Source organism: Melitaea cinxia, chromosome 13 (genome assembly GCF_905220565.1).
Source record: "Melitaea cinxia chromosome 13, ilMelCinx1.1, whole genome shotgun sequence".
Taxonomy (NCBI): domain Eukaryota; kingdom Metazoa; phylum Arthropoda; class Insecta; order Lepidoptera; family Nymphalidae; genus Melitaea; species Melitaea cinxia.
In genome coordinates this window covers 12,101,998-12,116,392 of record NC_059406.1, presented here as the reverse complement: position 1 = coordinate 12,116,392, position 14,395 = coordinate 12,101,998, and the positions used below count along the sequence as shown (strand labels likewise).

The 14,395-nt window shown below is 32.1% G+C and overlaps 1 long non-coding RNA gene across 1 annotated transcript; it reads right to left on the bottom strand.

Annotated features, from left to right (window-relative positions):
- Positions 1–2,474: 2,474 nt before the first annotated feature.
- Positions 2,475–14,169, bottom strand: LOC123659017. The gene is made up of 3 exons (XR_006743957.1): positions 14,160–14,169; positions 3,873–3,875; positions 2,475–2,545 (listed from the first exon to the last, which is right to left on the bottom strand). It is a non-coding gene; the product is annotated as an uncharacterized LOC123659017 (long non-coding RNA).
- Between the last annotated feature and the right edge of the window lie 226 nt (positions 14,170–14,395).

The window sequence follows — 14,395 nt, the reverse complement described above, 5'->3', positions numbered from 1 at the left end:
TGTGTTCTTTTTTGTACGAAACGCAAATATATTTACAAATTTATCTTACCTAATATTTAATATGATTATGCATTGGATTTCTTTAAAAACATATTTATTAACAAATATAAGATTATCTGCTTCGGATATTTCAATGTTTTTGTATTAGAATCAACATTTAAAATACTACTATAATTATTGTAACGGTAATTCAAAAACTCACTCGAATAAATATTCATTTTATAGTGAACTGTTAACTGAGTAAATAAATAGCATGAATAACTAGTATAATATCTAGAGAACGCAGTAAACAATGTCGCTACACTAGATCAACGTAACATACAACATAACTCAGCCGAGCATCGAAGCTGAAACCACCCAGTGACAGGGCGCCGCCGGCAGCGCGCCACAATGGCGATTGTTCAGTTCGCGATACCACCTCCTCACCAACCCTCGTTATTTATAAGCAACAATTATGTATTACTTGAGAAACGTATAGGCATCTGTTGTTGACTAAGAACAGGGATATCGGCGTAAGTGCTGTGAGCATAATATAGATAACTGGGTCGGCAAACAAATGTACAGCTCACCTGATAGTAAGCGATTAACGTAGCTTATACGCCTGCGATACCCGAAGCATCGCAAGCAAGTTGCCGACCTAAACTCAAATCCTTCGCAGGAGCTCTGGTCACCTTACTCAGCGCAGAAACACAAAAACACTGGAACAGCGTAATTATTCAATTGTGCTCTTTCGCAAGGTTGCGGTACTTCTCGAGTCAAGCTGATTTATATTTTGTGCAAGATATTTCCTGCTGTATCCTACCTCGAATTGTTATAAAAGTCATTGACATAAATTGATAGAACTTTAAGTAGAAAATTAAAAGATGTCACCTGTGACATAATTTCTGTGAACTTTTAGTCTACAGGTACATGACATAAATAGTCTATGTCCTTGTCTTAAAGCTCAAAACCCGGAAACACACAAAATACTCAAAAATTAACAGACAATAAAAAATGAATTTGTGGCCAACACTTGCACTGAACTCGCGGTCGTAAACGCTTCACCCCGTTGCTATGATCACTGCGTTAACACATTATCTCACCATCGTTCTTTATTACAAAAATAAGTTAAAAAGTCTAATACCATTTCTAGTTTGCTCTTTCTGTCTGTTCGAGATCATAAGGATGAATAAGTCTTGAATACATTGAGACGGCATGTCTCGCTCGAGGTGAAGGCGGGAACTACATAAGTATTTCTAATCGGGCCGCATGATCATTTTTACTAAACATCCAATTTTTCTTCGACTAAGAAATTTCAGATAAAATCTTTGTTATATAAAATTCGGTTATTATATAACTATACAATACAAAATAGAAATATGTAGATATTAATGCGTATATTGGATATTAAAAGTATTATTATTTTCATAAGCGCTGATTAAATACAACATTTTAAATCCTAAATAACAATTAAAGATAAATTTACGAGAGAAAAATTAAACATAATTGCAGCCAAATGATAGTAATAACAACCAATTAGTATGTTAATATAAAAAGAAGATCCGTATTCAAATAATCAAATAATTTGTGACAATATAACCAAATTGAATCGTAAAAAATAATAAAACGTACAAACAGGATCTATGTAGCCGCACGAACGGCGCAAAATATAACCACTTTAATTTAATGTCAATATCGAAATTTGAGACATCAAATAATAATATCATTGACAAAAAATAATGACGAAAATCATGATTATCAGTTCTGTTATTACGACTGATTACTTTCGACAATGGTGGAAAAGACCACTATACTCTGGCCCCCTCATCTCCCTTCTCGACATATAAAATACTGATAATTAAGGGAATGAATCTCAATGAATCTCAGTTCATTTTATATTTGTCACTGTAAGGCTATACGGCAAAACACGTCTGACAATCCATGATGGGAATACAAAAGATTACCTCGTGTGTCAGAGGCGTCACGTTCTTTGATGATTGTCTATAATTACAGACGCGTATTAAATAAATTAAAAGTTAGATTTGGTAGCGGATGTTGGTATGTCAATGTCAAAATTGTCGTGTATTGAGCATGTTATTTGGTAGGTGTAATTATTCGTCGTATTGAGATGACCTCAGCCGCCAAATGAACTCTAATTTGAAGCAATGTACAAAATATATTTTGATAAAAATAATATAATTGGTCAACGCGGTTTAATTTAGCTTTGTAGCGGCTCGTTTCGCTTCAGCCTGTAATATCCCATTACTGGGCAAAGGCCTCTTTCCCCATGTTGGAGAAGGATCAGAGCTTAATCCACCACGCTACTCCAATGCGAGTTGGCGGATATATTCCCTACTATGAGTAACGATCGCTATCAGGTGTACATGATAACAACCAGGACCGGCTTAACGTGTTTTCCGAGGCACGGTGGGGAGACCCACGAGGACTGCACATACACCCAGACCACGGCAAACACCTGTATGGCCAATACAAATTGCGGGGATCGAACCCGCAACCGCCAACCCAAGAGGTACAATCCATGGCTGTAAACGTAGCGCCAACGCGGCTCGTTTACTGGGACTTTAAATAATTATATAATTTAATTATTACTCATAATTATCTCATCTGAACTTTAAAATTAAATAATAATTTATTTTTTTAATTAATCTTAAAAAGTTAGACAAAAAATCTTATTAGTGTTAAATCCGCATATTCTAGTATATTAATTGTATAGTATATTAATTAAATAAATCTATTTCGTTCATTTGACTCTATTGGTGTCGTATAGATTTTAACGAAAAATATGTACACTAAGCAATTAAAGAGCACATCTCAATACTGAGATGTTGATGTAGGCAAGACGACTATTCCTGGTGCGTGAAATTAAATACACGTGTGAGATTTCTAAACGTATAATAAATATTTATATCCTAAATCAGCGACGATTCAGCCCAGCAAAACTTTCCATGTACGACAAAAAATTCGTTTCAGTTTGTAAAAAAAAAAAAACAATTAGAATCGAATGGACATCACTAATTACTCGCCATAGTAACGTTTTTAAACAGTAAACGGAGCCGATGTATCGATTAAAAGAAATTGACACAACACGATCAAAGGCGGCATCCGATTCGAAATATTTCAATAAAACCGATTGACTAATAATGAACAAGTCAGCGATTGGAGCGATCTGTCGTGAGAACTTCAAGCTAACAGCTACGACTTTTACAACTCTTGTGCTGCGGCTACGGAACAAGCGTTTAATGAAAGCTCCTGGGGGGAATTGGGGATGGGATCGGCAGCGCGCTTGTGATGCTTTTGGTGTTGCAGACATCTATAAGCTACGGTAATCGCTTACGTTTGATTGCCGATCTAGTTATAATAAATAAAAAACAAGCAAAGTAAAGTAAAACGCCACGTAAAATAGATATACATCAGAAAATGTAAAAAAAAATGATTTATGTTGTTTGCCGATATGGAGACAAATATCTTTCTAACACAATCATTTGTCATATTTGGTCATTGTAGATCGAATGCTAGTGTAACAGTCAGCTGCTATGCTGTTCTGTGTTTTACTGATAGCTACTCGTAAATGTTTTATGGTGTTAAGAGTTATGATCACTTTGATTTATTATGGATAATTATATTTACAATATTTGAAATATTTAATGGTACATGCGACTTTTTAACGGTATTTTTTTAACAGTTGACTAAAGCCAACAGTATGAAATAAATAAATTATATAAAGTAAAATAAATTTTATGTATAAGCTAGAAATATTTGTAGAGTAATAAAAAAAAATATGCTATGTGGCTACGGCACTAAAGAATTTAGCCACTCCCTCTCTTCCCGTGGGTGTCGTAAGAGGCGACTAAGGGATAACAAGGTTCCACAACCATCTTGGAACTTAAGAAGCCGACCGATGGTGGGATAACCATCCAACTGCTGGCTTTGAAATACACAGGCCGAAGACGGGCAGCAGCGTCTTCGGTGCGACAAAGCCAGTACTGCGGTCACCAACCCGCCTGCCTAGCGTGGTGACTATGGGCAAAACACATGAGTTCACGTTATTTTTGGCGTAAACTTGTGGAGGCCTATGTCCAGCGGTGGACTGTATAGGCTGTAATGATGATGATGATACGTAGTAATAATGTAGTTTGAACAAAAAAAAAAAATATTAGCAATATCTGTGCTTTGGATAATTGCGTATGCAACGTAAAAACTATGTTCCTAAGTCGTTTAATATCGTGTGTCGGTTCTTTATCTTGATTGATAATTTCGATAACGGTGTTTAGTTTCTGTTTGGTGTATGTAAACATTTAAGATTTTTAATAATAAATCTATATATAAAAACGAAAATTATTTTGCGGTTTTCACTTTTTAGAAAACATCAAACTTGAAAGTGTTCACGTTAGTTAGTAAAGAGTTCACGTTATTTTTGGCGTAAACTTGTGGAGGCCTATGTCCAGCAGTGGACTGTATAGGCTGTAATGATGAAAAAAAAATATATATATAGATATAAATTATTTTATATGACCTCGAGATATTTTAAAAAGAGTTTATGTATTCAAAAGTAGTAATAAAAATATATTAAGTATTATATTTCACCCTCGTTTTCATGGCCAAACACTAAAGCGCGACTTTTACAACTGATACACTGAGAAGAAATCCACCTATTTCGGATTCGTCACGCAATTTGTCAATCAATTGCCCGTCACCGCTCCATACGTCGTCTGTAGTCCATTAAATGTCAATTTTGTTCAAAAAATCCGTCTTTACGTTCGCCGCTCGCATATTAATTCCTATAAAATTAATAGCGATGACAAATCCATTAATTTGAATTGCTTTTAACTGGTTCCTTAATTTCAATGGGTATTACGAAGATGGTGATCAATTTTGATGTTACTAGTCTTGTGTTGTAACATGTTGTTATTATTTATGTAAATAGCATACAATATATATTGTTTAAATCTCCCGTGTTAAGGAAAATTTGGAAAAAAAAATCCTGTTGGAGTTTTAGGAAGTAGTCAAAAAGCTAACTTGACTTTAATTTAGCAGTTAAGCTTTAATGTAATTATCAGATAAATGTTCTGTATTTCAATGCTAATAAAAGACTAGATAATTCAATTGTCCTACATAATTTAATCAATACATTTTTATTGTTATTTTTTTGCTCTGAATTCTTTGAAAACATATTCTGACTGTAGTGTGTAAAGTAATGCCCCACAGCGACATACAAATCGATTAAATACGTGTACCCAACACGACTCGAATCAAAGCAATTAAAACATTCTGTAGACGTCAGTCGAAGCTACAAATTGTGCGTGGATAAAGGTTTTATTGGGCGAACCATTAATATTTATTTCATTGCTGTTCCTAAAACCTTAAAATGTTCGGATTGAAGTTTGACCCCATTTTATGCCAATTTATTTACATTTTTATTTATATGATGAAATTTAATTATATACACTTATGATAATCCTTTAGTAAAAGTACACAGGAGTAAGTTGTCGCTTATCTACGCTGCAAAGTAAAAGCCAACCTAACGAGAAAAATATTAATATGCAAACCTAAAAAAAAACAAATATAAAAACGTAAAAAGAGCAATTAAAGGCACAAAATATTTTGAAATTATATCGAAGCAGTAACTGGGAGAGTGGAGCAATGGAAAAGAGATTAACAGAATCTTCATTGAATACAAACCGCTTGAAAGGCCGTAAAGATAGCGTTCCGAAAGTACCACCATGTCAATGTACCAGATGCGAGACGTGTAATTGTCCCTATCTCTTCATCTTTTTAGACAATGCGTGCTCAGTTGTTTATTTCCACGCGTCTATTGTTGTGTCCACCTACCGGAAAATTACAAAGAAAACCTTTATATACTTTATATAACCGTCCATTGTGTCTTGTAATCACTGTATTGCACTGCCTATTGGTCAGCGGTACTGAGCAATTGTAAGCGACAAAATCATCGAGCATGACATTCGTGTAAGGTAATACGCAAACTATATCATAAAAATACGGACGAATATAACCAGTATTACAAAAAGGTTCCTTACAATTAACTGTCATATCGCTAGGCTGTGTGTTATGTGCGCTGAAGCTGATACTCGCTACGTTATCATTTGCAGTTTATGTATAATGTTTTAGACCATTTACCACTTTATTACAATAGTATAAGGGTTGTGTTTTATATTCCTGGTATGTTTTTACTTTGCTTTTATGTAAGTGTCAGTCGTCATGGTTTGTTAGTTGCGTGTTGCTTCAACGTTCTTGGAAGTTGCAAAATCTGTCGCAGTTAGGTGATGGTTATGTTCTCTTTAAACTGGACTATATATAAAGACGATATTAAAAAGTTAGCTGTAATTTCAGTATGGCTAATAATGACTAACTCAATTTAGATACCCTTACCCTTATCATGAACCATACCATAAAAACTAAAAAAAAAAAATAGGGTTTTTAACGTAAACTTTTTAATCGTTGTTTTAGACCGTGACTAAAAATCTTAATAAAATGTTATTGTAGAAAAACTCATAAATATTTATACTAATTTAGATATATATTTTTTTGTTTTAATAACACACTTTGCTATTACACCTACTGTTTGTACTAATTCGTTCATTTGTGATGATTCTGAAGCTATGTGACAAAAATAAAGTTTTATTGTGACGTTGATTCACAAAAAACACTTCAATATCTTACTTATAGCTAATTTTTGATTCTGTATCAAGCTTTTCGAGTTATAACCAAAATTTTGATGGTGATTTAAACCCAGTAATAAATTAATGATGTGATAAAAGATATATCTATTCGTTTTATCTATACCAATATACTAAAACAATTGATAAAGTATGTAGGTTTATTTTATTTTAAGGTATTAAAGTGACATTAGATTATAAATCAGCAAGTTAGGTTTGCAAAGCAACATCAACGTGGTTGAATAGTGTGAAAGTGCTTTTGCATAGTATACCTTCTTTTAAATAACTAATTTTTAGGTCCATAATGTAAACTTTGTGCCTTAATTTATTTGACGTGTAAAATGCATCCACAAATATTTTCATTCGTACACACAGTTCTTTGCCAACAGACAATAGGTATTCATCGGTAAAGGTCAAATTCAAAATCGTTTTTAAAGAAATGTCGCAGGTAATTTAATATTCAATCTGACATTCCTGCGTAAATCCGCCAAGTATTCGAGTAATCCTCTTCAAAGAATGGAATTTGACGAAAAAAGTGGACAGATCTCCCCAAGGCGGGAGAGTGTAGGCAGTTATTATGCAAATCTGTAGTCATCGCCGAGGGGACGAACTTGAGATATGAAATAGTGGGCTCATATCACGAAAAACCTTGAGATTATATAGATACGTTATACAACCGTATTTAAATATACATTTGTAATACAAATTAATGAATAATGTTTAAGGAGATAATAAAATAACCCTCAGTATTTAAGTTTTTTGATTTATATAATTGTGTTTGCAGGCAAACGAAAAAAACCGACTTTAATTATATCGACAAGTAATACAACGTAGGTAGATGAAAAAATAGTCAAGTAAATACGCATTATCAAAGTGTACTCCAAAAGTTGTAAACAGATCTCGATGAAATTTAAATGTAACCACATGATAAACATCGGCTTTCGATTAAATTAAAAATCATTAAAATCGGTACACCCAGTAAAAAGTTATGCAGATTTTCGAGAGTTTCCCTCGATTTCTCTGAAATCCCTTTATCAGATCCTAGTTTACTTATCATGGTAACACACCGGGGATATCTTCTTTCCAACAAAAAAGAATTATCAAAATCGGTTCATAAACGACGAAGTTATCCCCGAACATACATTAAAATATATATATACGGTGGAATTGAGTAACCTCCTCCTTTTTTTGAAGTCGGTTAAAAGTAATAAAATTAAGCAAATTAAAGACAGTTACAATATATGGTAGTATGTTATTAGTTTTTTTTAATTTATATTCTGTATTAGTTATAGTTATAATAAGCTGTAAGCTATCCTAATAAAATAAAATAAAATAACAGTATAAATAAACAGTCTAAAAGATGACTTGATGAGTAAAACAATCTTAGTATTCTTAGGTGGTAGTTATGTCACTTGGCACTTATTAGAATTTTATTTTTCAAAAGAAAAGTTTTGGTAATAAAAAAAGTATGCGAAAAATTTAAACTGAACCTTCAGGTTAAAATTTCAAAAAACAAGAACACAAAATAATCTCGACACAATAAAATATTGAAACTTATCATTAAGATGTAATTCGGTATTTTATAATAAATTCCTTTCCTATTACTTTTTTTAAGCATTGATCTGATTTTATAATGATACACAAATGTTTGTTGCACTATTAATTTGCGGCAGAGATGCACTAATCATGTGTTCCAACCCTATAATTTATTTTCAAGGGCGGTGACGGAATGTCAAAAATTTCGCTTGAAAATGTGACTAGTTCAGCTTTGAAACGAAAAATTATACGAGAATTAAATGAGGTATGCCCGAGGACATGTGTCGGTCGGTTAGAAGCCCTTTTTATTTATATTTACAACCATATCAGTTAAGGCGAATGCGTTAGGATTTATATTGCCTATTCTACATTTGCCTTGCAGACATTTAAAAGGTGTATTCGGCCGAAAATAACATCAATGTCGATATTTACCTCATGAATCTCAAAATTGCTTAGAAAAACTTTTTCATTTCTTTGTACACCTATTGACCATTTAACTAATTAACTGGTATCTACAAATCCGCGTCTTGTTTTCGGTTTCCTACCATGTATAACTGCTTCCAAATTAATCAAGATATCAAATCCTGGAAATGCCACCAGAAAAGATTAATTTTAAGAGATAACATTTATATGACTACTTTCTAATTCACAAGGCAATGCAACACGCAACGAAGCAGAGAAGGGTAATACACCTAGTGTCTAATAAAAATGGCCACATAATTTCAAATCTTGTACGACCGCTACTCGCAACGTGCTGTGACCGTTCCGGCGCGCGCGCATCTGAATTATTCATCGTTGGATGTACGTAATTAAATGTCTTGTGGTGTAAAAAGCGCTGACACCTTCCTGTGGGATATCTTGGGGTAATGGCAATAAACGTGAAGGTGAAGACGAAGGCGGTGATTATGTTATGAAATAATAGTAGATGTTATTCATTTACTTCTTTGGGATTGAGAATAACGATTCTAAAAATTCGAATATCTTTTTTAATTAATTGATTTATTAATTATAAACGATTATGATCTGACTATTGATAATTTTGGATATGATATACCTGATTTTGATGATGATATTTGCCGATGACGTAATAGCATTACATATTGCAAGTTCATAATGTACTAACGTTGTTTACTTCTGAATAAGAAAAAAAAACTAAGTTTCCATATTTGTTTAATATGACAATTTTACGCTACAATTTGTAAACTAATAATATTTGATAATTTGATCTGATTATAAATCTCTGTGTAACAGTGAACTTTCTTTTATTATTTTTTTATTTTTTTCTGCCTTAATTCTCAACTTTGCTTATAACATTGTTCAAATAAAGCTATCAAGGCGTTTAAAGACAAATAGGTATATTTTTTGATAGAACAAAAAAAAAAAAATAGAAAGATGAACGTTTGCGCTGTAATTACTTCGTCGAGGTAAATGCAGTGCGCGTGAGTTATCTAAATGTCAAGTACAGACGATATTTCCTACCTAATTATATGTATTTTTTTTATTCTATCATAGAAAATCATAATTTACTCGTTGATTTGAGTTTATTTTATTATTGTAGTGTCACGATTACAAAAACAATCTGGTGTCATCATTTTTATTTTAATCGGTAAAGCTTATGAATTTTGTTTTACTTTTTGTATTCACAGTACCTGCCGCTGGTCGTGGGTCTTTTTGATTGCGAACTGAACGCTTACGGTTTTGTAAAATTTTTACTAATTTAATATGCTTTTCTGATTTAATTAATATAATTTACCTTTTACATAAAATGTTTATTAAAAATACATCTAAGACAATTATGGAATTTTAAAATCGTATAGTTTTTTTTAAAAGTTAGCGTCTGTTATTACAGTGGCTTTCTGAATCAGAAGTGAACGCTGTCCACTAAATCTTCTCTGAACTAATTATTAATGGCCGCATTTAAAAAGTTAGGAGACGTGTAATTACAATAACTGATCCACGGATTATACAGGACGGTCTGTAATCTTTCGCAATTTTCGTTTAATCGTTCGCCTTTGAGTAACCACTATACCCAGACCTCTATCACCTTATTTTCCTTCTAATCACTTCGAGCAATTGGCGTCCCTCAAGGGATTATACTGGGTCCATTTTGTTTCGGTTTGACATAACGATACCTCGAGACATTTCGACTTATGTGATAATGCTAGGGCGAGTTAAAGAAATTTGATAATTCGCGGTTAGGGAAACGATCGTTTTAATAATAACTTGCCTCGTGTAGCTTCAAAATTATCAAAAGAACAGGGACATGTGGAGATGTTCACATTTTAATATTTTTTACAAGTTATATTCAAAATATAGCTTAGAATTATTTGAAAAAGATATTTTGTTTCATTAAAGTTTATTGCAGTTGTCATACAAATACAAAAAAAAAATGTACAAAATTACAAAACATAAATAAAAAAAAATAATTTTCAAAATAATTGTAATGTTTGCGCGAATTAAATAACTCTGATATTTTTTGTCAATCTCGTCAGACTGGATCGAAAATTAGATTTTTATTTGAGTAAAATATCGTTTCCATGTTTTTTGTTCTCGGAGGTAACCAAGCTCACCATTTATCACCCGCCCGTCAAAATCTAATTGTCCTGCCTCGCTAACCACGGCATTGTGACCGTAATTATGCCCTTATATTTTTCACAAAGAATTCGACTTAGAGATTTTTTGTTAGTCACATTTAAAGACCAATTTGATAGAAATTTCATTTTTTTCTTAATTTATTTTATAGGTAGTAAAATATTACGCGTCAAGGAAATATGTTGTAATTTGTTTTAGACATTTGACTGTATGTCTTAATAGGTAGGAGAATGGATGTAAATATGCCAAATTAAAAATAATTTAAGATTTGTTACACTTAGAAGAAAGTAATTCTGGTGTTTGATGTCATGTTGGATTATATTTGTCAAATATTGTTCGCTACCTTGTTTCTAACGTGTGCGGTTAATCGCTTCATCTATAATCGGTTAAGAAATTTCTTTCTAACCTTTGTGTGGCTCAGGTAAAAACTCTAATTTCATAGATAAATTGTTATCCATTTTATAAAATTACATGAATTTAATGTTTTACAACGTAACAATAGGCGTTCCTAATATACACACTCCATTAGGGGGTGGAACCCGCAACCGCAGAAGGATAGATACTAATAATTAGTAAGCTACTATAAAAGGTTAGATTATTGTTATTTTGATAATAATTAGATTTTCACATATATCATAGTTGCTTTTCGCGTTGTAAGATACTCGTAGTATTAAATATTATGTAAAACAATATTATTATTTATTTAGATATTAAAATCGATAAGTAATAATATGATTGGAATTTTTTAACTCGCTAAAGTATGTTTGCAATATGGTTTTAGATATTATTGTATTTTAGATAATATGGTATATCGACTTGTAGTTAATCTGCATTATAATATGCACGCAGGGTAGCGATTACTCATCAAACACATTTAGTATTTAATTACGTGCTCGTATATTTTTTTAAAACAATTTAGTAAAATAATTCAAAATAAAATATAATTCAAAAGAATATTTTTAACACAAAAAGAAATAACTCATTTAGGGTAACCTTGTTTATAATAGAATTTAATAGCTATGAATATTTGTAAGAAAATAAAAAAGAGGAAATCTTTTATTGCCGCATTGTCATTGTCTACGTTAAATATTTTTGTCTTATTCGTTAAATATTTTGTGCATGTCATATTAGAGCGACGTATCGAGCAGCCTAGCTCTATCCATCCTTACAAAGTCATGGAACATTAATTGCGATCAGAATCTCATCTGTTGTTGGGATTGTTGTTGTGTTATCAATCACTCGGTGTGGGATGACTCTAATTATAGGGATTAAGGGAGGCCCGGGTCCAGGTAATGGGCTCGATCGGCCCTTTTAATAGATCAGAACGGTATGGACTCAGCGGTAATAGAAGAGTTTTTAATTGATCGTGTTCTATGGTAAGATAATTTTATTTATTAAAAAAGAACCCAAATGACAGATGCAGTGAAGAAAAACAATAGTAAAAACAAGTAGTACATACTACTATGATTTATATATATTTACTAGCTGACCCCGCAAACGTTGTTTTGCCATATATGTTATTAACCCCCTTAATCCCCCCCCCCCTTTATAACTTAGGGGTATGCAAAATAGATGTTGGCCGATTCTCGAACTACCCGATATACACATAAAATTTCATTAAAATCGTTCCAGGCGTTTCGGAGGAGTATGTTAACTAACATAACACGATAATTTTATATATAAGATTACACTTTGGCATGGTCTCCTGTTTTTAATCGACTTCCAAAAAAGGAGGAGGTTCTTAACTGGACTGTATTTTTTTTTTTTATTTATGTTATCTCCTAACTTTCTAATGGGTGGACCGATTTAGATTTTTTTTAATCTTAAGGTGGTGTGTGTCATTTGATCCCACTTAAATTTATTTGAGATGTAACAACAATTTTTCGAGTTATATGTCCAGTAATCATTCATAAAACAGTTTTTTGTGGACATAATTTTGTGATATTTTTATTTTTGTTAAAATATTTCAGTATTTATTCAACTACTATTTGTAATACAGTTATTTTAAACAAACACACACACAGACACACACAATTATTGTTATGCATAAGAATAAAATTATAATAAGAAGAGAAATCACATACTAGCTAAAAATATGTCGTTTTTTTTTATAAAAACATTATAAAATATCAGAAAGGGAAAGCTGTTATTTCGCGGTCACTATACTTACGAACACACCTTGAACGGTTGTTATTTAATTAAACATAATTTTACGAATCTTCTAAAACGTTACACACTATCTTATTTTATCGCTGCGTTTAAAAATTGAATATGTCTAATAGTACTATAACGTACTATATTATAGTACGTATTTGTCAGTTGTGAAAACTTTCTAAACGATTGAAATTAAGGATTAAATTTTGTAAATAGTTAATAAATTAATTACTAGGCATTAATAACTTTATAGAGCTATAAGGACGTCTTTGAGTATTAGTAAGACTAATGATTACCTAGTTGTGGTAAGTAAAAGAAAGTTCATCGGGTCAAATATTTGTAAAAAATAATAATAATAATTAATTGGGAATATCATTTTAAGAGGGTAATGACACTTAAGGGCAGAGTGTGTATGTCATCATCACTGTCTTTCTTATTTTGAAACTAGAAGAATAATTTTTTAATTAAATTAAAAGCAACACGCATTATCGCTTTCGCTTGAGAGAGTAAAGCTAAATAAGGGTTACTTTTTACGAATAAGGCAATGTAAGACTTATGCATGATCTATTTCCGCACGAGTGCTACGACTCATAATCATAAAAAAGGGTTTTTTGTAATAATTTATACGCGCGAATGCATTGCACATATCAGTGCGTATTTGCCGATAGTGCGTGATACGCTTGAATTTTTCCTACGGCTAACAATTACTTGATTATTAATTGGGCGTAAACGCCCGGACGGGATCCGTTCTAAAAGAATGGAGTCCAATTTTGTCGATTACTCCAATTTAGACTACAAATATAACACACATAACTAAAAAATCAAAGCACACATTTTTAAATCATTTTCGTTTTTACATCAATACATGAGTATCTAATAATTGATATATATAAATCTTAATACTATGTTTAGTTGTAAATATAAATGAATTTAATTAATAACCGAACCGAAGATGACTAACGATAAACACTCGCACAGTTTCACTAATGATTGTATCCAAAACTAAAATCGTATTTTAAAAACGAACACATTAAATCACAAAGCACCCCAAACTAATTGCTTCGGCCTGTCAATAGCGATTATAAAACATCTAAAAATAATGATGACAAAACGTTAGTGACTACATGCGGTTACCAAAAAGCTTTCATAGCCCCTACCAAAATAGAAGGCAAATTGACAGATGACAAATGTGACCGTTAACACTACGGTCATAGCACCCATACGACCGGCCTAACATGATCTTAGCATGACTAAAGAAAATGAACATAACCATTAAGATAGACAAACAAATATCGAAATGAAGGTTCACGATATAATGGACGATGATAGTAAATATTTCTACTGAGCTAAATGTGATAAAATACATCAAGACATTGTCGTTATTACAAGATAGATGGCAGCTGATGTCGGTAACACATTCCTTTGAACAACGAGATTAG